A 23,649-nucleotide genomic window follows, 5' to 3' on the forward strand; every position below is an offset into this window, starting at 1 on the left:
GTAATGCTATTGTAATCAAAACAGTATGGTATTGGCATAAAAACATACATAAATCAATGCAACAGAATGGAGAACCCAGAAATAAACCCATACATATGGTACATTAATTTACAATAAAGGATATACAATGGGAAAAGGTGGTCTTTGGTATAAATGGTGTTAGAAAAACTGGACAGATGCAAAAGAATAAAAGAATACTCATATGATTAATAAAACTGGGCCACTATCTTATACCATATACAAAATTTAACTCAAAATGGATTAAATACTTGAAGGTAAGACCTGAAACCATAAAACTCCTAGAAGAAAACTGGCATTAAGCTCCTTGACATCGATCTTGCTGATGATACTTTTGGCAACAAAGGCAAAAATAAACAAGTGGGACTACATCAAACTAAAAGCTTCTGCACAGCAAAGGAAACCAGCAGCAAAATAAAAAGGCAACCTACTGAACGGGAGGAAATAACTTGCAAATCATATATCTGCTAAGGGGTTAATATCCAAAATATATAAAGAACTCATACAATTCAATAATAAAAACACAAGCAATCTAACTTAAAATGGGCCAGAGAATAAACATACTTTTTTTAAAGGAAACATACAGATGGCCAACAGGTACATGAAAAGGTGCTCAACATCATGAATCATCAAGAGAATGCAAATCAAAGCCACAATGAAGTATCGCCTCCCACCTATTAGAAAGACTACTATCAAAAAGACAAGAAATAGCCCCACCGGTGTGGCTCAATGAACGTCAACCCATGCACGAGAGGTTGCCAGATCAACTCCCTGATCCCCAGCAGGGAGTGTGCAGGAGGCAGCCAATTGATGTTAATGTTTTTATCTCACTGATGTTTCTCTCTCTCCCTCTCCCTTCCTCTCTTTCTAAAATCAATAAAAACATATTTTTTGCCTGACTGGCATGGCTCAGTGGTTGAGTGTTGACCTATGATCCAGGAAATCCTGGTTCAATTCCCAGTCAGGGCACATGCCCAGGTTGTGGGCTCGATCCCCAGTGTGGGGTGTGCAAGAGGCAACCAATCAATGATTCCCATCATTGATGTTTCTCTCTTTCTCCCTCTCTCTCCCTCTTTGACATTAATAAAAATATATTTAAAAATAATAATAAAAATAAAAACATATTTTTTAAAAGCCTTTTTAAAAAAAGATAAGAAATAAGTGTTGCTGGGGATGTTGATAAAAGGGAAACCTTGTGCCCTGTGAGTAGGAATGTAAATTGGTACAGTCACTACAGAAAACATTATAAAAAATAAAGAGAACTACCATATGATCCAGTATACCTATTTCTGGGCATTTATCCAAAGGAAGCAAAATACTAACTCAAAAAGCTATATGCACCCCAATATTCATCACAGCATTATTTACAATAGCCAAGACATGGAAACAATGAAGTGTCCATAGATAGATGTATGGCTACAAATATTGTGGTATACACCACAATGGAATAGTATACAGTGGAATACTATTTAACGATTAAAAAAAAATCTTGCCATTTGCAACAACATGGATGGACCTTGAGGACATTATGCTAAATGAAATAAGTCAGAGGAGAAAGATAAATACCATGTGATCTCACTTATGTGAAATCTAAAAAGAACAAGTTCATGGATACAGAGAAGAGAGAACAAACTGGTGGTTGCCAGAGGCCTGAGTTGGGAAGTAGGCAAAGTCATCAAAGCTACAAACTTCTAGTCCTATCTAATAAAAGAGAAACATGGTAATTGGCGTACAACCACTACCCTTCCCATTGGCTAATCAGGGCAATATGCAAATTAACTGCCAGCCAAGATGGCGGCCGGCAGCCAGGCAGCTTAAAACTAACATGAGGCTTGCTTGCTTCAGTGACAGAGGACTCCAACATTCCCCGCCTGCCGCTGCAGGCCTCTGAGCTGGCAGTTTGAAACATTGTAACAAATATAGAAGCTAAACAAAACCTCAGAAACCTGCTTTAGTCCGCCTGGCTTCAGCCAGCAGGATCGCAACATTGTAAGCAAAGGCCAGAAACCTACTTTCAGCAGCGGAGGCCTAAGAGCTGGAGCCAAGCCTCAAAGCTAAAGCTGGCCCAGAATAAAAAAAAGAAAAGAAAAAAAGGAGCGGTTGGGAGCTTCAGTCACCCCCAGCCCGAAAACAGCCCTCAGCCCCTCACCCAGACTGGCCAGGCACCCCAGTGGGGACCCCCCACCCTGAAGGGTGTGTGACCAGCTGCAAACAGCCATCATCCCCTCACCCAGGCTGGCCAGGCACCCCAGTGGGGACCCCCACCCTGATCCAGGACACCCTTCAGGGCAAACCAGCCAGCCCCCACCCGTGCACCAGGCCTCTACCCTATATAGTAAAAGGGTAATATGCCTCCCAGCACTGGGATCAGCGGAGCTGCGAGGCCTCCCGGCACCAGGATCAGCGTGACAGGGGGCAGAGCCCAAACCCCCTGATTGCCCTGCGGCTCTGTGTGTGACAGGGGGTGGGGCCACAACCTCCCTATACACGCTGCTCTGTTTGTGACAGAGGAAAGCGCCCCAACCCCCTGATCAGCCCTGCTCTGTGCCTGATGGGGAGAGCTCCCCAACCCCCTGATCGGCCCTGCTCTGTGCCTGATGGGGGGAGCTCCCCAACCCCCTGATCGGCCCTGCTCTGTGGGTGATAGAGGGTGGCACCCCAACCCCCTGATGGGCCCTGCTCTGTGCGTGACAGGGGGTGGCGCCACAACCTCCCCATCGACCCTGCCTTGAGTGTGACAGGGGATGGCGCCCCAACTCCCCAATCGGCCCTGCTCTGAGCCCGACCAGGGGCTGCACCTAGGGATTGGGCCTGCCCTCTGCCACCCGGGAGCAGGCCTAAGCCAGCAGGTCGTTATCTCCCGAGGGGTCCCAGACTGTGAGAGGGTACAGGCCGGGCTGAGGGAACCCCCCGAGTGCACAAATTTTTGTGCACCGGGCCTCTAGTTATAAAATAATTATGTACTGGGGATGTAACACCTAGCACAGTCACTCCAGTTAATAGCACTGTATTATATACTTGAAAGTTGCTAAGAGAGTACATCTTAAAAGTTCTCATAAAGAAATGTGTAACTATGTGCAGTGATAGATGTTAACTAGACTTATTGTGGTGTTGATTTTGCAATATGTACAAATATCTAATCATTATGTTGAATCTGAAACTAATATAATGTCAACTGTATTTGAATAAAAAAAAATAGAAAAGCAGGTAAGAGAATACAGCTGTCTTCCACTTAGGCTAGTGGTTGGCAAACTGCGGCTCGGCAAACTGCGGCTCGTGAGCCACATGTGGCTCTTTGGCCCCTTGAGTGTGGCTCTTCCACAAAATACTGACTTCTGCGCATGGGCCACGAAGTTTCAATTGCACTGTATGTACGCGCCCCCACGTGGTATTTTGTGGAAGAGCCACACTCAAGGGGCCAAAGAGCCACATGTGGCTCACGAGCCGCGGTTTGCCGAGCCGCGGTTTGCCGAACATGGACTTAGGCAGACAATGAAGAGATTTGCAAAATATAAGCTAGTGATTCTTTTCTCACTGAAATATTTTTCATTTGGAGAAAGCGGTTATTTTTTTTATTAAAAATTTTATTTCTGTTACCATGCAAAGTGTCTACTGTTGTTACTTTTAAGTGAATTTTAGCAAAAACTTTGTAAATTTCTTTAGTGTCTAACGGGACCATATCAATAGCTATAACCTACTTAAACACGAGCTTTTTGGGGCCCTCAATAATGTTGAAGAGTATGAAGGGATCCTGAGGACAAAAAGTTTGTGGCCTCTTCCTCCGGTTAACAGTCAAGTCTGCTCTCCAAACATGGCTTTGACCCCGGCGCTTCTCCTTCTGGGGTATCTTCTTATGTTAGCCAGCTCTCTTCGTATCTGCTTCTCGCTCTTATCTCAGACTGTGTGGTCCCCCTAGTTCCTGCTTTGGCCAGTTCCATTGAGGCCATATCTCCTTGCAATTTTCTGAGGACACAGAACCGCAGTTATCAAAGATTCGCATCTGTTTCTTGTAGAAGAGCAATGTTCAGAGAGATCTGCTGCCTCTGGGTGTTGAGAGCAGTTTTCTTCTCCTTGGGGCTCTATTATCTTTTCCTTGTCCTCTTGTTGGTATTTTTCCATCGAACGGAGAGCTCTCTATCTATCCAGACTCAGCCTTGGCCACCCGACCAGGCAAAAGCAGCTTCCTCTCGTGGATCTAAGCCTGCTTCGCTCCGACCTTCTTGCCTGGTGAGCATTATCTGGGGTATCTCGGAGGCAGCCTATGGCTGCTGCTGCTTCTGCTCAGCTCTTGGGACCCCCGATGGGGCTGGAGAATCAAATGTAGTTTGCAGACCTTTGAGCAGCCAGTGCCAGCACCTTCCCTCTCCTAGCCCTGTGGATGACACTTCCTCTAGCCTTTCCCTTCTGTTGTGTTCTGGGAATTGCAGTCTTTGTTGCTTTGGAGAGAGGCAGAAAAAAAAAAGAATGAAACTGTCTGACCTAGAAGATAACGCCTGCCTGTCCAGGTGGAAGATCATTGCCGACAAAGGGACCAGGTCAAACAAAACTCTTTCCTTCCTTCCTGGGGGCCATCTGTCTGTCCTGTTCTGGCTCAGAGCCGGCAACACCAATGGCGTGAAATCCAAGGCTGTTCTTCTAACTGCATCCCAGCAGACCATGTGGTCAATGAAAATTCTGCTGGGATTTTGGCCTGCGGCCTTATCTTTCTGGCCATAGAGCCGTTGCCAGGTTTCCTGTCTGTGTGAGACTTCCTGGGGACCCGCGGAGGTGCTGGGAGGGGGTGTCGGGTGTGCCTGGTTTGCTCCTGCTCTCACCTGGAGTGCTTGACTCTGGCCCTCCTGGTTTGGGGTTATTTATATTATCTTTTTACTTTAGCAAGCTCTCTCTGCATCTCTCCTCTCAGACCATGTTGTTCCATAAATATTTGTGGCTCGACGCAAAAGCCATCCCCCGTTTTTTGCTCTTTTGTCGCACCTAGGTAATGGCTACCTCTGTCTCATGTTTGCCGTGCTCCATTAGTAACTATGGTTGCCTTTCGAGTGTCTTCCAGAAAAGTCTGTCTCCGTCAAAAGAGAAAATTGATCACGTCCGCCCAGCCCTGAAAGCTGATGTAGGCTGTCACCAAGCCATCCCGTGCAGCGTGAAGCAAGGAGCGAGGACTCGAAGGAGACCCATGGGACGGGGCTGTGCTCCCTGAGTCTGGGGCCAGGAAGTGGTGGTGTGTTTCTCGCGTGCTCCTTCTGAATGAACTGTCTTGGCTTCCTCACTTGCTCCATGCGGCAAGCAGAAGCCACTTTGAAAATGCCTCGCCCCGCTGGGCCCAGACATGTTCCCAGCGGCCTTTCATTCTGCTAACGGAGTGTGCGCCTCTGCAAACGTGTCGGGCCTCCCTGCGTGCCTGCAGGCCCCGAGGTGCCATTCACCAGCTTTTCAGTTTGCTTTGCAGGCAGGGAGCCACCGAGGGAGGCCTGACTCAGAGCACAGGGCCTGCCGTCTGCTGCCGCCGCCTCCTACCAGTGCAGACTTGGCCGGGAAGGAAGCAGTGGGTTTCACAGCTGGTGTTTTTGGTTTAGGAAAAAAAGAGATTTTTTTTTTTTTTTTTTTTCAAAAATACCTTGGCCATGTAAAATGACACCAAATGTAAGTATACATGCAGTATTTTGGGACGGGATAAATTGCCTGTTTTGCATGATTTATCATTCTTCTTGATGGCAGCAAAGGCGGCTTATACTCAGCCTCTGGTATTTTGGGAGTTTGTTCTAAATGCTTGGAAAAGAGTGGGGAGGTGCAGGTTCCTGGCCCCTTCCTCAGGAGGGTGTGTCTGGGTGGGGTTAGGATAGTTGGGCATTTACTTCCTCTCATCTGACCACAAAGATTCTCATTTTTCTATCAAAAATGGTGTCAGTGGCTTCATGCGTGCAGGGGGGCAGGGTGTGGGGAGGAGAGAAAGCCATGCTTTGCTGAGTTTGACTTGAACCCAGGAATAGGTGTTAATAGGCTAGATTGGCGGGCCCGGCCCAGCGCTCTCAACAGGTGTTTCGGGCTCCCTGGAGGCCAGTCCAGCGCCGGCCAGGGTTGGTTGGACGGCCAGCAGCCAGGGACACGCAGTCTTTCTAGGATTCAGCCTTTTCAAGTCCCCAAAACGTGGTGTGCTTCAAGGCTGACACATACCTTGGCAGGACCAATGAGGCTTCTGCCCAGAGCGGGGAGTCCCCGGGGTCAGGCTGACCTCCAGGCTGCAGTTTGGCCACAGGGTGGGTGTGGTGGCCTCTCTGGGCAGAACCAGGACCACAAGAGGCAGGCTGACCCAGGGACCACGTGCACAGGGAGGGCATGCGGGGAGAGCCTGACAGCAGCTTCCCCGGCTGCCGCCTGGCCTGCCGGAAGCACCCCACATTCCAGTCCTAACCTTCACGTGAGATGGGAGCACCTCCTCATTCCCTCCCTCGGCCACAGGCAGACTGCAGGTTCATGGTTGAGGTTGGACAGCCCTTCGTATAAAAGTGGAGCATTCTACCTCTGAAATGCAAAACGTCAGTTCTTCAAAGCGGCATGAGACTCCCGTCTGGCGAAACAGAATGCTGAGTCCAGAAGTTAACACAGTCGGCTCTACTGCTAAGTTCCGTTTCTGGCTTCGGGAGGCAGTTTCAGGAGCCTGTTCCTTCTAAGAATTTGCTAAGGTGAAGCTCTACATTTGCCGTGCGGGGTTTTCTGTGTGTGTGCTTTATTGGACAATAAGATGGTTGCAGAAAACGAAAGTCCTCTGCAGATGAATTAACGATTGCGTGGCGCCTAAAAGCTAACATTGGTCTCCAAATCCACTATCACCAACAGTAGCCCCCGCAGGCTGTGGTCATTGCCCCGCTTAATGCAGCCTGTGGGCTCGGCAGAGACACGCACACACTGCTCAGGGTTACCCGTGCAATCCACCCCCCGCCCCCTAATGTAGTAGCCCGTCCCTTGCGATTGGGTGTGGCCCTTGCCTAGTTCTGGCCAGCGGGCTCTGAATAGAAGTGACCTCGAGAGGCATCTAAGAAGCAGCATGCGGTCCTCTTGCACTCTCCCCCTCCCCAGGCCTGTACCCCTCCCCCAGGCCGTCCTAAGAGGCCACCGTGGAGGTGGTAAGCCACAAGATGACAGCAGATTGGGTCACCGAGTCACCACAGAACAGATGACAGGAGGGGCCTGAGTCAGGGATTGATGTGTCAGTAAAAAACAAACCTTGGGCCCTGACAGGTTTGGCTCAGTGGATAGAGTGTCGGTCTGCGGACTGTAGGGTCCCAGGTTCGATTCCAGTCAAGAGCATGTACCTTGGTTGCGGGCACATTCCCAGTAGGGGGTGTGCAGGAGGCAGCTGATCGATGTTTCTAACTCTCTATCCCTCTCCCTTCCTCTCTGTAAAAAAATCAATACAATATATTTTTTAAAAACCCAAAAAAACCTTGGCATTAAGCCCATATAATCTGGGGTTTGTTGCTACCGAAGACTGTCCTGACAGATACAAAGAGCAGAGGCTAATGAAGAAACATCAACCTCATAAGACAAAAAGCCAGCTTCACTCTAGTGAAGGGAAGGCGAACAGGTGACAAGAGAATGCCCCCCCACACACACACACACAGGGCCGCAGGGCTCAACAGTCCTGCACCCTCTCCTCAGGCCCAGAAGAAGCTTCAGGATTAGGGACAGAAGCCACCACCCCCTCCAGCCCAGCCCCCTGGTCCTCCCCACCTCTGTGTCCTGTGTGACCTTGGGTGAGCTGCTTCATCTCTCTGGATCTTCAGCCCACGCCTCCTTCGGGGAGCCAGACATGATGCGTCTCTACTGCCTGGGCAGCAGGCTTAGCAGGTGAGCTTCACAGATCCTGGCGGCCCCACGCGGGTGTGATGAGAGGGTGACTGGAAAGAGGCACCTCTGCTGTCCACACTTTGTGTTCATTCAGCAACGTCCCTGGGGCACAGGCAGGTGCCGGAGTCCGTTACTATCAGACCTGGATGTCCCAAAGCCAAGAGCACACATGGCCCCCTTGGTGCCACCCCCCATGCCCTAGAGATGACAGATGTGTCCTCTCTGAGCTAGGGACCTAGTGAGTGACCCCAACCATCCCTGGATGGCATCTTGCTCTTCTGGTCAATGTTGCCCACACACATTTGCGGAGCCATTCGCCTGAGGATGCTTATTGCAACATTGGTACTGATGGCAAAAAATCTAGAATGTCCCTGAGGAGAAGACTGGTTAAGTTCCTCTATATCCACATTATGAACCACTATGCAGACCCTCTTATATCCTAAGAATCCCAAAATACCAATCAGAAATAATATATGCACCCCTATGTTCATAGGAGCACTATTTACAATAGCTAATAAATATCTGGAAACAGCCCAAGTGCCTGCCCATCAGTAGACGAGAGGATAAAAAAGATACAGTACATTTACACCATGGAATACTATGCAGCTGTAAAAAAAGAAGGATCTCTTACCCCTTGAGACAGCATGGAGGGACCTGGAGAATATTATGCTAAGCGAAATAAGTCAGTTGGAGAAAGACAGTATCACATGATCTCACTCACATGTGGAATCTAATGAACAAAAATAAACTGATGAACAAAATAGATCCAGAGACACAGAAGCATGGAACAGACTGACGAATCTCAGAGGAAAGGCGGGGAAGGGGGAATGGATGGAAAGAGATTAACCAAAGAATTTATAGGCGAATATGCATAACCTGTGGACACAGACAATAGTGTGATGAAGGCCTGGGGCAGGGGTGTGGGGTGGAGGAGGGTCTGTGGGGGGAAAATAGGACAACTGCAATATTTTCAACAATAAAGATAACTTTTTAAAAAAGTCAGCCAGTGATCTTGGTACTGACACTAAAGCCTTCCAAGGCATGTTAACTGAAGAAAGCAAGGTGCAGACGCTGTGGAGAGCACACAACCACATGTAGACACACAGTGCAGATACACCAACACGTACCCCTCTGTGTGTCTCTGTAGCTGGAAGGCAATTAAGAAATTAGAAATAGTGGCTGTGTCTGGGCTGGGGTCTGTTGGAACAGAGTTGATTTTCGCTGTAAATTCTTTTGTGCTGCCTTTTACCATATATGGATGTATTCTGTTTCCCTTTAAGCTTTGTTTTAAATCAAAGACGCAGAGAAAGGAAACACTGCTTTGGCATTCCAACCCTAGATTTCCAGCCTCGCCTCGCCACATCATAACTGTGTGTCTTGGGCAAGCCTCAGTTTCTGTATCTGTGAAATGGAGAGACTAATAGAATCCCCCTCAGGGGATTGCAGTCAGGATTAAATGAGATAATGCGTAAGAGTTTAGCACAGGCCTGGCACCCGTTACGCACTCTGGGCATCCATTCATAACACCATTTTTGGTGGAGCCCGAAGCTCACTGCCTGTTTGACCTCAGGGCACAGGGATCTGACAGCATCATTAAGACCAATCCCTGAAGAGCGTGTGTCAGTATCGGCTTTAATATGTTATCACCTGGCAGCAACTGGCAGAAAACATTCACTGGTAACCTCCTCCTGTGCCCTGCCCAGCCTGCTATTAACCAGCACCAAAGCCTTCTTTTTTTTTTTTTTTAAAGATCAATTTCTTTTTTTTTAAATATATTTTATTGATTTTTTTACAGAGAAGAAGGGAGAGGGATAGAGAGTTAGAAACATCGATGAGAGAGATCAATCAGCTGCCTCCTGCACGCCCCCCACTGGGGATGTGCCCGCAACCAAGGTACATGCCCTTGACCGGAATCGAACCTGGAACCCTTCAGTCCGCAGGCCGACGCTCTATCCACTGAGCCAAACTGGTTCGGCCAAAGTCTTCTTAAGATGTGTGCTTCTCCGTATGGTTTCCCTAGTAGTGGGTGTGCAGGAGGCAGCTGATCAATGATTCTCTCTCATCATAGATGTTTCTCTCTCTCTCCCTCTCCCTCCCTCTCTGAAATAAATAAAAATACATATAGCCGAAACCGGTTTGGCTCAGTGGATAGAGTGTCGGCCTGCGGACTGAAAGGTCCCAGGTTCGATTCCAGTCAAGGGCATGTACCTGGGTTGCAGGCACATCCCCAGTAGGAGATGTGCAGGAGGCAGCTGATCGATGTTTCTCTCTCATCGATGTTTCTAACTCTCTATCTCTCTCCCTTCCTCTCTGTAAAAAATCAATAAAATATATTTTAAAAAAAAAATACATATATTTTTAAAAGAAGAATAGACAATAAAATTCTATTCAACCAGTTATTGTTTCCAGTGAGAGGCTGACTATGAAATATGGTAACTAGTCTCTGGCCTAAAAGCATGTCTACCTCCAAAAAGAAACTAATAAACCTGCTTCTTTTCTGCAGTCACAGTGAACTCAGCATGGCTCGCAGCCTGCTGCACAAAACTGAAAATGAATGACTTTTGTATTAATCAAGTTAAAAACTGAACATTACACTAAAAACAATAACCACTTAAGTACAAGGGTTGTGTAGCTCCCCCGGCTTGTCCTCCGTAAGGAACGCAGCTCTCAAGTCTATCCCAATGGCCTGACAGAGCCCAGCCTCACTGACCAAACACTGGTTTCCTCATCTGTTGGACCAAAAGTCATAAAAGGCTTGAGGAAAGGTGACTGTGTCTTATGCATCCACGCAGCATCCATTAATGACCTGACCACTGAGGGTCGTAACTAGATGCCAGGGAGACTGAGTTCTTAGGAGCTGGGATCCTGGGACCAAGGGGAGGATCTGGGAAGCCCTGGCTGGCATGGAGGGGTGGAGCTGCTTGCCTTTGGCAAAACCACTAACTGGGCTTGGACCATGAACATCATGGTATCACTCATGATGGATGGAGACCAGGGGCCCCTCCCCTCCTGGGCACCTGTGAGTTACTGGTTTGTATGGACTCACACAGGAAAGGAAGGACATTGCCTCCTGAAATGTGACTGAGATGGAACTGCATACCACCATGACACGTGGGAGCCTGGAGGCCTGTTTAATTAGAGCAGGGGTGGCCCTGCCAAGGCATGAGGGGCGAGTTAATAACATGTTTGACCAAATATAGCAGGCTAATTTTTAAGTTGATAATTTTGGATAGCCCGCAAATGATGTTATAAATATCCAAATAGCAGAAAAAAGGTTCCCCACTCCTGAACTAAAGGGACAAAGTAATTGTGATGTGTTTCACATCAAAATTTGAGCACTAAAAGTCATATCAACTACATTGGTAGTCCTGGTGCCTAGCACAGAACTTGGCATACAGTCGCTGCTCAATGAGCATATAATGAATGAAGAACAAATCCTGAGGCCTTACAAGATCTTCAGTCATGAAATGAAAATTCAGTTACTTTTCCTAAGTTTCATTATATTTAAAGACAGAGAGTGGGCTCTCGCCATGTAGAAAGTTGTCCATCCCCATTAGGAAGCAAACATTCTCCCTTGTATCACATGTCACTCCCCTGCTCAATCCCTCCAATGGCTTCCCATCACCCTCTGAATCAGATCCCAGGTTCTTCTTGTGACCTTCACAGTCCTACAAGACTTGGCCCCCACTACCTCTCTGACCTCATCTTCTCACTCTCTCCCCCTTTTACTTCCTTAAGTCACACAGGCCTCCTTGTTTTCCTCAAACATGTTCCTACCTCAGGACTTTTGCACTTGCTATTCCCACCACCTGATATGCTCTGCCCTGTGATCTCTGCACAGCTTCATCCTTGCTTCCTTCAGTTCTCTGCTCAAATGTCACCTGTTTAAAAAAGCCTTTCCAATTCACTTTATCGTAAATTGCTTCTTCTGTCAGTATCCCCATCATATACCCTTTGCTTACTCTCCTCATAGTCCTTAGATGACATATTTGTGATACAGTTTTTTGTTTGTAGTTTCCCCATCCTATATAATAAAAGCCTAATATGCTAAGTGTCCGGTCGACCAGTCAGCCGTTCAACCAATCAAAGTGTAATATGCTAATGATATGCTAAGGCCACTCAAATGCTTGCAATGATGTGCGCTGACCACCAGGGGAAATATGCTCCAGGTTAGCTTGCTGCTGGGGTCTAGCCCTGGAGCCCTCCTGCGGTCCCTCCCCAGCTGGCCAACCTCCCTCATCTCTCCCCTGCCCCGATCATGCACCGGTGGGGTCCCTTGGCCTAGCCTGCTCCCTCTCGCAATCTGGGACCCCTCGGGGGTTGTTGGAGAGCCAGTTTCGGGGGATCCGCCTAAGCCAGCTGGCTGGGCTGAGGAACACACCCCCCCCCAAGTGCATGAATTTTGTGCACCGGGCCTCTAGTCTATAATAATAAAAGCATAATATGCAAATCAACCAAACGGACAAACAGCGGAACTATCCGGACGACCACGCTATGACACTCACTGGCGCCAGGCCAGCCAAGGCAGATGCGATTGGTCTGGGTCCTGGCCATCGCCCCATGATCACCCTGCCGAGGGAGGCCCAGGCCACGGGCCAGTGGGACGATCAATCAGGGGCTCCATAATCGCCCCAGAGAGGGAGGCCCAGGCTACCTGGCTGGCAGCACTGCGGCAGGTAGGTGGAGCCTCTCTCTGGGGGGGCGATCCATCGTGGAACCCCAGGCGAGTGGGCAGGGCCTACCTTTTTGGGGTGATCGATCATGGAGTCCACGACCGATCGCCCCAAAGAGGGAGGCCCAGGCTACCCAGCTGGCGGTGCTGCAGCAGGCGGGCGGGGCCTCCCTCTGCGGGGTGATCGATCACGGGCCTCCTGGATTGTGAGAGAGCGCAGGCCAGGCTGAGGGACGAATTTCATGCACTGGGCCTCTAGTTAGAGCAATAGAAGAAAAGAGCTTATTATATTTGTTTCTGAATCCCAAATGCCTAGAACAGTACCAGGCACTTCATAGGAGCTCAAGAAATACTTGTTGGGTAAATTTAACCAACAAACTTGACTGCCTAGGCCACCACACCTCCGAGGTAATCTCTCAGTGAGATTCGATTGGCATGAATTTCAGAAACAGAAAGTTGGAGCTGGAGAAGACTTGAGGTCATTGACTTCTGCCTTTTCCGGGCCGAGGCGGGCTGGGGCATGGGCACCTGACACCTGCCAGCCCGGGGGCTTTCCGCTGACGGTGAGGAAGTCAACCTAATGAGGGGACACTCCCAGCCCAGTGGCTCTGTGGTGTCTTCTCCAACACCACTCGTCTCGGAGCAAGAGGGAAATGCCTGGGGGAGCCATTCTGAGAAGACACATGGGGAACTTGGGTTAAGGCCTCTGGACACACCAGGGCTCCTCAGCATGCGACCCTCCAAGGCGGGGGGACTGGAGATCACATTCCTTAACTGCTTTCCAATCCTTGTTCTGGAGACCGCTTTTGTGGGATTGGTATTCCCCGGGCACGTTTTGGAAAACATGGGTTTCATGCTTTCTTCCCTGCGGAAGCGCCTTCTGAAGAAATGTGTGGGCTCTGATCACCGAACACACCCAGAGGGGGGCCTTTCCCTTCCACACAGCCAGGCTCACCAGCCCCGGCTGCCTCTCCTGGGAGCCCCAAAGCACATCCTTGCTTACATGTCCCTCCACAGTCCTCCATACACACACACACACACACACACACACACACACACACACACCCCGCAGGAGGCTCGAGGCTCTCTTTCCCCTGCAGGGGTCACCGTCACCTGCCTACTTCCCAAGGCCCTGCCTTCCTCCCTCCTGGACCCCAGAGCTGCCTGCAGGGAGAAGAACCTCCCAGAAGCACCCCCCTCCCAGGGAGCCATGGCAAAGGAGACAAGGTTACTGAGCAGTGTGTGCATGACCCAAGTCTATAAAGCAGACACACGGTGGACATGGGCACGTGCATCTGTAGAGAGAGAGGATGTTGTTATCTCTGGAGGGGGGGTGGGGGGGGGTGTTTGAGGTGGTTTCTTCCCCTCTTTTTGCTTAGTTCTATATTTCATTTTTCTACATATGTTTTTTTTTAATATATTTTTTATTGATTTCAGAAAAGAAGGGAGAGGGAGAGGTAGAAACATCAATGATGAGAGAGAACCATTGATCAGCTGCCTCCTGCACGCCCCCTACTGGGGATCGAGCCCGCAACCCGGGCATGTGCCCTTGACCGGAATGGAACTCGGGACCCTTCAGTCCGCAGGCTGACGCTCTACCCACTGAGCCACACCAGGTAGGGCTTCTGCATGTGTTTTGAAAGAAAGAAATGGAGGTGGAGTAAGTGTCAGAATCTGCAGACGCGGCCGGTTCCTCTCTGGCTGTGCGACCTGAGTGCTTGACCTCTCGGTTTCCTCGGTTTCCTCGTGGCAGAGACGGGGCGCCCCGCCTTGTTCCTTGTCTGAGGTTCTCGGGAGCCATCGCTGTTCGCAACTAGACTGCAAGCAGCTGGAGAGCAAGTGTCCGCACCTCGGCGTCTCCCGCGGGCCCCGGGGGCCTCGCGCGCTGCCGCGTCCTGATGTTTTATGACTGCAGGTGCTCAATAAATCCTCATGCCCGAGCCCGGAGCCAAGCACATCTATCCTTGTCGTCGCTCCAATTCTGCGCCTGGGATGGAGCCCAAGGCGCTGGAGACACAATAAATCTGCTCTCTGGGCCCCACCCACTTCTCCACCAAGCAGATGTGGTAGCTGGGAGCCAAGGCTTGGGGGCCCCCGATGCTGAGCTGAGCGCAGGAGCCAGCGCCAGGCCTCGTGAGCTGGGCGTCCCGGAGAAGGGCTAGCTGGCCCCACACAGCCTCCCCTCCCAGAGCTGGGAGTCAGCATTTGGCAGTGATCTCCCTAGAAGGGAGGGATGCGGCCTGATCAGGTACGAAGGCAGCCTAAGGTGACAGCCCTGCCCGGGCCCAGCCCTGCCTCCGGCCCCTGGCCTCTGCCACCGTGACCGTGGCCCAAGTCGTGGAGTTGCTGCCCTGGGGCTCCCTTTCCTCATCCACTCAAAGGAGCAGTCACGCCTATATTTTGGGTTATTTTGAGGATAAATGAGACTATGCAAGCATACTCTGGCACAAGCGAGCGCTCACAATGACCAAGGGGCACCTTCAAGGTGGTCTGAGGGGACAAAGCTGGTCTCTAGTTGAGTAAGTAGCCCCCAGGTGCTCCAAGTTCAGGGCTGGCTGGGACCCCTCCGCACTGCTCACCACGCTGCCGTGGGTGCAGCTCATGGGAAGCAAGCTCCACTCCCGGATGGGGGGCCGCCTTTCTCCTGGACGCTAGGGCCCTGAGTGGAGCTATTGCCAAAAGCCTGCGGGCCCCCCCCCCCCCCCCCCCCCGCCCCGGGCTGCTTTGCAGACTGTGGAATGTGCTGGTCCATTTGTTTAACCCCATTTGGAGCGGAGGCATCCCACTGCATCTTGGGAAGGAATGTGCTAAATGGTACTATATGCAGACTCGCTCCTCCCACAATTAGCCACACTGAGTGCCACGCCTTTAAATCATTCTGAGACATTCTTCTCGGGCTATTTGTGGCCCAGGGAGCAGCCTAGTGCCTCCTCGTAGCTGTGTTCCTCCAGGCTGTGGATGGTGATGGAGACCCGGAGCTGGGTGCTGGCTGAAGGGAGGTGTTTCTACCAAATCCTGTGGGTGACTCAGACCCTCTCCGGCGTTCCCTCTGGGAGGGGAGGAGGCTGGGTTCACTGGGTGCTGAACAAATGTTACCTGAGGCGGAATGCTTGGGGACAGATGTTGGAGAAACACAGCTGGAAGGATGGATGCTGGACGATTTAGCTACGCCAGATTCACATTTGACCTTTGACTCCACATGAGATTAAAGGACAGAAAAGCTTTCCAAAGGCATTTTCTATTTACAGAACTAGATCAAGGGCGAGGACAGAAGTGGGGATCCAATGTCTGCCCACACCACTTCCTCTTATTTTGATTTATGCCAGTGGTTCACAGCTTGTTTGTATTATAAGTCTTTTGTAAACTCCTTTTAGTATCCCTAAAGAAATTCATGGATTAATAAGCTAGCTATACATGTTTTTAAAAATTAATGTAATACCTTAACTCTAACAGAATTTTTAAAAATATAATTTTAGCCTGGTCAGTGTGGCTCAGTGGTTGAGCGTCGATCTATGAACCAGGAGGTCATGGTTCAATTCCAAGTCAGGACACATGCCCAGGTTGCGAGCTCAATCCCCAGTAGAGGCAGTGCAGGAGGCAGCCAATCAATGACTCTCTCTCATCATTGATGTTTCTATCTCTCTCCCTTTCCCTTCCTATCTGAAATCAATAAAAATATACTTAAAAACAAACAAACAACTCCTAATCAATTATTTTGATCTGGTCTTCCAACCATAGATCAGCTCCCTAACCTCCCCCATATGTGACAACCAAAAATGCCTCCAGAAATTGCCCAATGTCCCTCAGGGGGCAAGATTATCTGTCACTGAGAACTCCTCCCCTAACATAAAGGAAGAATTAAGTGATGATAATGTATAATTAAGTCACATTTATTTCAAACTATAAATGCTCAAGCACAGCAGCACCAGGGGACAAACTGAAGCAGCCAGCTGCCTGCACCTACCGATGATGATGGTGTCTGGATTTCAGAGAAGTGAGATCAGAAGCTGTTTAGACAAGAACAGAGAAATGAAAGGGCAAAGGTAGGGTGGACATAAGTATGAAAACTAGTGTTAGGCTGAGTAATAGCTGAGAACATTTACCTATATATAAGAGAAAGAATAAAATAACCAGATTAAAATATAGTATAGATCAGTGGTCGGCAAACTGCGGCTCACGAGTCACATGCGGCTCTTTGGCCCCTTGAGTATGGCTCTCCCACAAAATACCACGTGTGACCGCACATGTACGGTGCGATTGAAACTTCGTGGCCCATGCGAAGTTTGTATTTTGTGGAAGAGCCACACTCAAGGGGCCAAAGAGCCGCATGTGGCTCGCGAGCTGCAGTTTGCCGACCACTGGTATAGATGCACTATAGACTCAAAGTTATCAATGAGCTGGGACTTATTTGTAAGTACAGCATCAGGGGGGTTTCCTATTTTATGACCTGGGGTGTTACCCTAATGGCAGGGTCTCTAGTGCTAAAAAAAAAAAAAGACGCTGTGAGAGGATGGAATGAAAGAGGTCACGTGGCAGCGGAGACCACAAGGGCAGGAACCAGAATGATGTTGAAGAGGAACAGGCCACTGGAAAATAAATCTTAAGGTGTAATCCTCACAACCTAGATTTCTGATTATTGTGCTACAAAATTAATATAGATAATACGTATGTAGAATGGCAAAATTATAACAACATTTTTTAAACATTGGTGAAATTCACTGCGTTCCTTGCATTTCACGAGTCTGCGCATTTGTGTTTGGTAAGAGGTCTGTGGAAAGCAATCTCAGGTCTCTCTCACACGTTTCACCGTAATGTGCAATGAAACCCTTTTCAGGGAAATGTGTAGTGAGAGAGCTTAATGCACAGAGCCAGCAGCCTGCACGAGTGAAGGAGTCAGTAATTTCCAGACAAGATCACCCTGCCATTGAGGTTTCTCCCGACGAAATGGTCTTCTAAATTACTGGGTGTCTCGCGTAACGTCTTAGAACTAATTTTCAGGATTATGATGTTCTAAGTACTGATGATCTACATTTGTACGTGCGAGTCTAGCCTGAGGGAACACTCGAAAGTCATGGGGGACATGAGACAGTTCTTCACAATGCAGGACATCTAGCTTCCTCTCCATCCCCAAATGCCAGTGGGGGTGTCAACCAAAAACCATTCTACCAATCTCCAAAATGCCCCCACGGGGGCACCACAGCTTACATGACCACATCCTAGATATGGGTCACTGTCATCCCAAACCACACAACAACACCCACTTTGGATGGATACAGATTCACGTCCCTCCCACCAGCTGGTGTTGGGGCACAATATAGCTATTTCCGTTCTCCCTACTTCCTGTAACACATCGATGCAATTTTGATTTATAGCTCACTTAATAAAACCTTTTGGGAGTGGTATTGACAAGGTAAACAGGTAGCATTTGTTGAGAGTTCCCTGCGTGTAGGACCCTGGGTGTTAAGTCTGTTATTTCACTTAAACGTCACCATAATCCTACAAGGCAGACAGTATTACTAGACAAATTTTCAGAGGAGAAAACCGAGGCATGAAGGAGAGTTTGGGTAACTTGTCCCAAGTGACTAACTAGTGACTGGCAGAATCAGGATTTGAACCCTGGGTCTTGCTTTGCTGTACTGTTTCCCCAAAACCAGCTTCTCTATATTCAACTTAAGTAAAAGAAGCAAACGGTAGCAAAGCATCCTATATAATAAAAGCATAGTATGCAAATTGTCCCCTCGACGGGGGGGAGGTCGTCCAGGAGTTTGACCAGGGGGCAGGGCCGGCCAGGGGAAGGGAGGGAGGCCCCAGCCAGCAACTGGTAGCCAGCAGCCGCTAGGGACACTACCAGTGCACATATTTCATGCACTGGGCCTCTAGTACTTTCATAAAAGTCTATATGCATTTACACCCAAAGCGTATCCAGTCTCAGTCTACATTCAGCACAGCCCCCCTAGCCTGTTCTATAGGCCTCTGCACTTGGAGTTGAGGAAGGGCCGTTTGGAGTCTTGCCCTTTCAGCCCTGAAGCTATCCCATTATGAAAGAAATATTGAGCTGAAATCAGCATACCCAGAATAGCAAATAGGTCTTATCTCAAGTGTTAGTCGATTGATTGGTCATGGCTGGCTAGGATTGAGAGGATTTTAAAGGCAAGTCAGAGGTCGGTATCATCAATTCGCAATGTCTGCTCTGGCTCGGATAGGACCCCTCATGGCCCCCATGTTCTGCAGTTATTGTCCCTTTTTTTCTAGGCAGGAAATTGTACTATTAAAAAGTTTTCAAAACTAGAAATAAAAATGAAAAATAATTTTTGGTGGGATTCTAAATTCACCCGAAAACCCAGTTCCTCGGAATATTCTTCTCCTGTGGTCATAGAAACATTACAGTAGGAAGGACCTTCAAGATTATTTTGACTTATTCACTTTAGAAATGTTAAAAGGAAAAAAAAGGAATAGAAACAAGGAGGAAATTCTGGTGGTGAGTTCTAAGTTCACCAGAAAACTCAGTTCCTCAGAATATTCCATTCACACACTCGTAGAGACTTAAGGAGAGGAAGAATGTTTAGGATGAGTTAGGCCTGAGGGTCTCCCATTTGACTTAGAGTAGAATCTGCTGGGGAACTTCGGAAAAACTCTGATGCCTGGATTTTTTGTGTTTTTTTTTTAAAATATATTTTATTGATTTTTTACAGAGAGGAAGGGAGAGAGATAGAGAGTTAGAAACATCGATGAGCGAGAAACATCGATCAGCTGCCTCCTGCACACCCCCCACTGGGGATGTGCCCACAACCCAGGTACATGCCCTTGACCGGAATCAAACCTGGGACCTTTCAGTCCGCAGGCCGACGCTCTATCCACTGAGCCAAACCGGTTTCGGCGATGCCTGGGTTTTAACTTATGCGGTCAGGGGATGGTCCAAGAACTGGCATTTTTCTCAAAATTCCCCTACCGATTCTAATGCCCAGCCTGGACTGAGAACTCAAAACGCCTCACTCTTCATCTTTTTTGTTGTTGTTGTTAATCCTCACATGAGGATATTTTTCCATTGATTTTTAGAAACAGTGGAAGGAAGGTGGGGAGAGAGAAAAGAGAAACATCGACATGAGACACATTGATTGGTTGCCTCACGCTCGAGCCCTTTGTTGGGGCCCAGGGATTAAGCCCCCAACTGAGGTACTTGCCCTTGACCGGAATCGAACCCAGGACCCTTCAGTCCACAGGCTGACACTCTATCCACTGAACCAACCCAGCTAGTGCATATTTATTTTATTTTATTTTATTTTTTAAGAGAGGCAGGGAGAGAGAGAGAAACATCAATTTGTTGTTCCCCATTTATGCATTCATTGGTTACTTCTTGTATGTGCCCTGACCGGGATCGAACCCCACAACCTGGTGTAGCAGGACGATGCTCTAACCAACTGAGCTCCCCGGCCAGGGCAAAACCCCCCATTCTTCAGATGAGGAAATGGAGGCTGAGATGAGGTTGGTGGCACACAGCAGGGGGCGGAGTGGGTTCTGTGGCAGCGTGGGCCTCTGGTCTGGGTGTGGGGTGAACCTGGAGTCCCGGAGCCCGGGTCGGTCCACGCCTGTGTCCCATGGGCCCTTTCCTTGCAGCTGAGTCTCAAGCTGAGCATGACCACTAACCCCCCCCCCACCCCCACACACCCCTGCAGCTGGCACTTCCGACGAGAACACCACGCCTTTCTTCCTGCTTTTCCACCGGTGCTGTATTGGGTGACCTGCTTGTCCCTCCTGTCCCTTCATAGCACTGGAAGCAACAGGAAGAGACCAACAAACCACTGCCCTCAAACCGCCTCGCTAAGGTGGAGGAAGAGGGTGAGAAGCACCCTAACGTCTGCGGATACCTCCCATCCGCCAAGCCCCTTATATTTATTTGCCCTCTCAGCCCTGGAAGGCAGTTATTAGTATCGCATTTCACAGATGAGGAGAGGTGGGTGTGAGAGGTCAGGAAGCTGCCCCAGGCCACACAGCTAGTGGACGGCAGTCGGATCCGAGCCGGTTTCACCACTGCCCTCGCAGCCTCCTCCGTTACCGTGGAATGCTGGTCCTTGAAAACCCAGGGTACCTCGCCCCACGGTTGCTTCTTGGTTACCAGGGGAAATGGCAGCTATGCAGTGAGCGGAGAAGCCTGACCGCACATCGACCAGGTGACCACAATGAGCATAAGCAGAGGGGCATCATCCACATCACTTACCTCACCTTCTGACTGGGCCGCACAGCCCGACCCCAGTCATGAGGAAACATGCGAGGAGCCAAGTGAAGGAATGTTCTGGAAGGTAACTGGTTTCCGTCATAAAAGACAAAGGCGGAGGAACGGTTCCAGAGAACAGAAAGCAAGAGAGACACGGCATCCAACTGCTGAGCGTGGTGCTGGGTTTGATTCTACACTGGAGTCTGGGAAACGCCCTGAGGCACTCCCGGGCCGTTGACCAACTTGGAAAATGGAGAGTGGAAGAGGAGATATTACGGAAATGGAATTTAACTGTTTGAACTTGATAACGGCACTGTGGCTCTGTAAAGGGATATCCTGGTCTTAGGAAACACACACTGAGGTAGTAAGCGATAAGGGGGCATGGAAGTCTGAAGCTACTCTCCACTGGTTCCGAAGAAATAAGTGTCGCTGCGATTTTCCATACAGCAGCCAGCAGAGAGCTCAGCCCATAGCAGACAGTGAATTGAACATCTGTTTTTATTTGACTAAATAATTTCAGTTTACTGGCATCAAGGAAAACACATTTCAAAGCGGCTCTCTTGGTTTCTAACAATTTTTTAAAAGATATTTTTATTTTTTAAAATATATTTTTATTGATTTTAGGAGGGAGAGGGGGAGAGAGAGATGGAAACTTAAATAATGAGAGAGGATCATTGATCGGCTGCCTCCTGCACGCCCCACACTGGGGATGGAGCCCGCAACCCAGCCTTATGCCCTGATGGGGAATCGAATTGTGACCTCCTTGTTCATAGGTTGATGCTCAACCACTGAGCACACCCGCCGGACAGTTTCTAACACTTCTTGATTTCAGAGAAGGCTCAAATAAAATTCTCATTCTTCAACCCACGGCTCCCCTAAGAAAAGGGGGGAAACACTACCGAGAATTTGCCTTACTTCATGATCATTTAGAGATCCCTCCATATTTCCTGGAAATTTATTTGGGATTTTATTACTCTTACCATACTTGTAGGGTAAATAACACACACACACACACACAAACAAAAAGAAACCTCAGCAGGATATGGCTGAGTACATTCTTGGCTCTTCTGACCTTCGGATCCTATGAAAACCTTAAGTCAGGTTCTCGCTCTACCCAATGCAGGGGACTGAGCGGGCCTGGCGCTTGAACGAGAAAGTTGTCTTTGACTGCTGAGCCCGCCTCTGCCGTGCATGGAGGATAAACGCGTGCTGTATCCCTGAGCTTAATGTTCTGCAGCTATCTCATGTCCTTCCTTGCCAAGCACTGGTTTCATTAGGACCGAACTGCCCCACACCAAGGCAGGTTCCATAAAAAAGACTGCTTTTCCTGAAGGAAAAAAAAAGAATTACTTTCTAGCCATTGTTAGTTGGTCAGGCACTTAGCTGCAAACAACATAACCTGCCCGGGACGGTTTGAGCAGAAAAGGAACGACTAAGAGGTGCTGGGAGTTCACAAACGTGTCGGGAGGGCCGGGGTCCAGTTAAGACCAAGCCCCAGGCCTATGCTGCCCCCTGGCCCGGAAAGGCCGGCTGCAGGGAGGCGAGTGAGTGAGTTTGAAAGGTGCTTGGTGGCCACAGCATCATGACCAGCGTCCGCTCATACAGCGCCCGTGGAGGCGGTCACCCTAACGAACACCCCGTTTCTAGGTTTCCTTTGAGTTAAGTGAGCCCCTGCGTCTGCTTTGTCATCACTGTCTTCCCGATCCCCCAGCCGCTGCGGCCTTGGTACTCTAAGGCTTACTCTCATATGGGAAATAATAATAATAACAAGACCTATGAAGTCCTCAAGTCTGAGTCCTAAAGTGAACTTTTGAGGAAGAGACCGGAAATAATAACTATTCCAAGCACCTTGGAACTGGCTGTTTACACATGAGGACGAGGGGTCCAGAAATGAGGGAGTCGTAGGCACTTTGCTGGCACGTGGGTTTCACAGAATTCCCTTGGGGATGCTACATTACCCCCCTTCCACCCACCCCTCTCCCACTGCCCCCCTATTCTTACCTGGGGTAGAACCCCACAGAACAGTTAACTTCTTTAAATTCAAAATTCAGAGACTTTCACGCAAATACGAGTGATTTTAAATGTCCCTGGCTTCAGACCCACTTTGAGGGCTGCCCTGAACAGGGAAGGAGGGGACAACACCTGAGAGGCCGTCCCCTTCGAGTTCTCCAGAAGGTCCTGGGACGTGCTCTACCCCATCACCGTTTCATTTAGGAAACGCAGCCTGAATCTTTAAACGATGGGATCCCCATCCTTACACGCAAGCTTCCTGGTCCAACGATGGCCACTAACACACAATAACAACGCTACCCAGTGAAGGAATAAAAACTGTGTTTCCCACAAAATCAACGGAATACACACAAAATTGCAAATGTGCTTATTTTGCACAAACTGAAACAAACATTGGAGGGAACTGACTTTTGTCATGTTTTCGTTTTGTTTTCTTGGTTCCGTGTCAAGTTCAACGTGACAGACCATCTTCGAATGACCTTGACACATATACATGCACAAAACTTGCAAAACCATTGGCTCCCACGCAAGCCGGCCACCCAGCCCCTCACCAGAACAGCTGCACAGCTGACACTCCGCCACCGCATGCCATGAGGCTGCGTCATCTGGGCCCACTCCAAATCAAGGTCATTCAGCAGCCTATTAAAATGCCCACCACGCCTGCTTTTTAGAGGTGTTTGCTCGGTTCTATGCCAAGGGCCATTGGGATGCGGGAAAAGCCGCCTCTCCGGGCGGTGTGGCGCCCAGTGTCAATCCTGGGACTCTCCCCATGGATATTGTAAAAGCCCTGAATTGTGGCGGACACCAGTCACTCTAACATCGTGTCTGCCAGAGACGGCTTCATTTGGAATGGGTTTTGGTGAATACGCAAGAGATCATTTTGATTTTTGTT

The sequence above is a fragment of the Myotis myotis genome, unplaced genomic scaffold (assembly GCF_014108235.1).
Source record: "Myotis myotis isolate mMyoMyo1 unplaced genomic scaffold, mMyoMyo1.p scaffold_m19_p_14, whole genome shotgun sequence".
NCBI lineage: Eukaryota > Metazoa > Chordata > Mammalia > Chiroptera > Vespertilionidae > Myotis > Myotis myotis.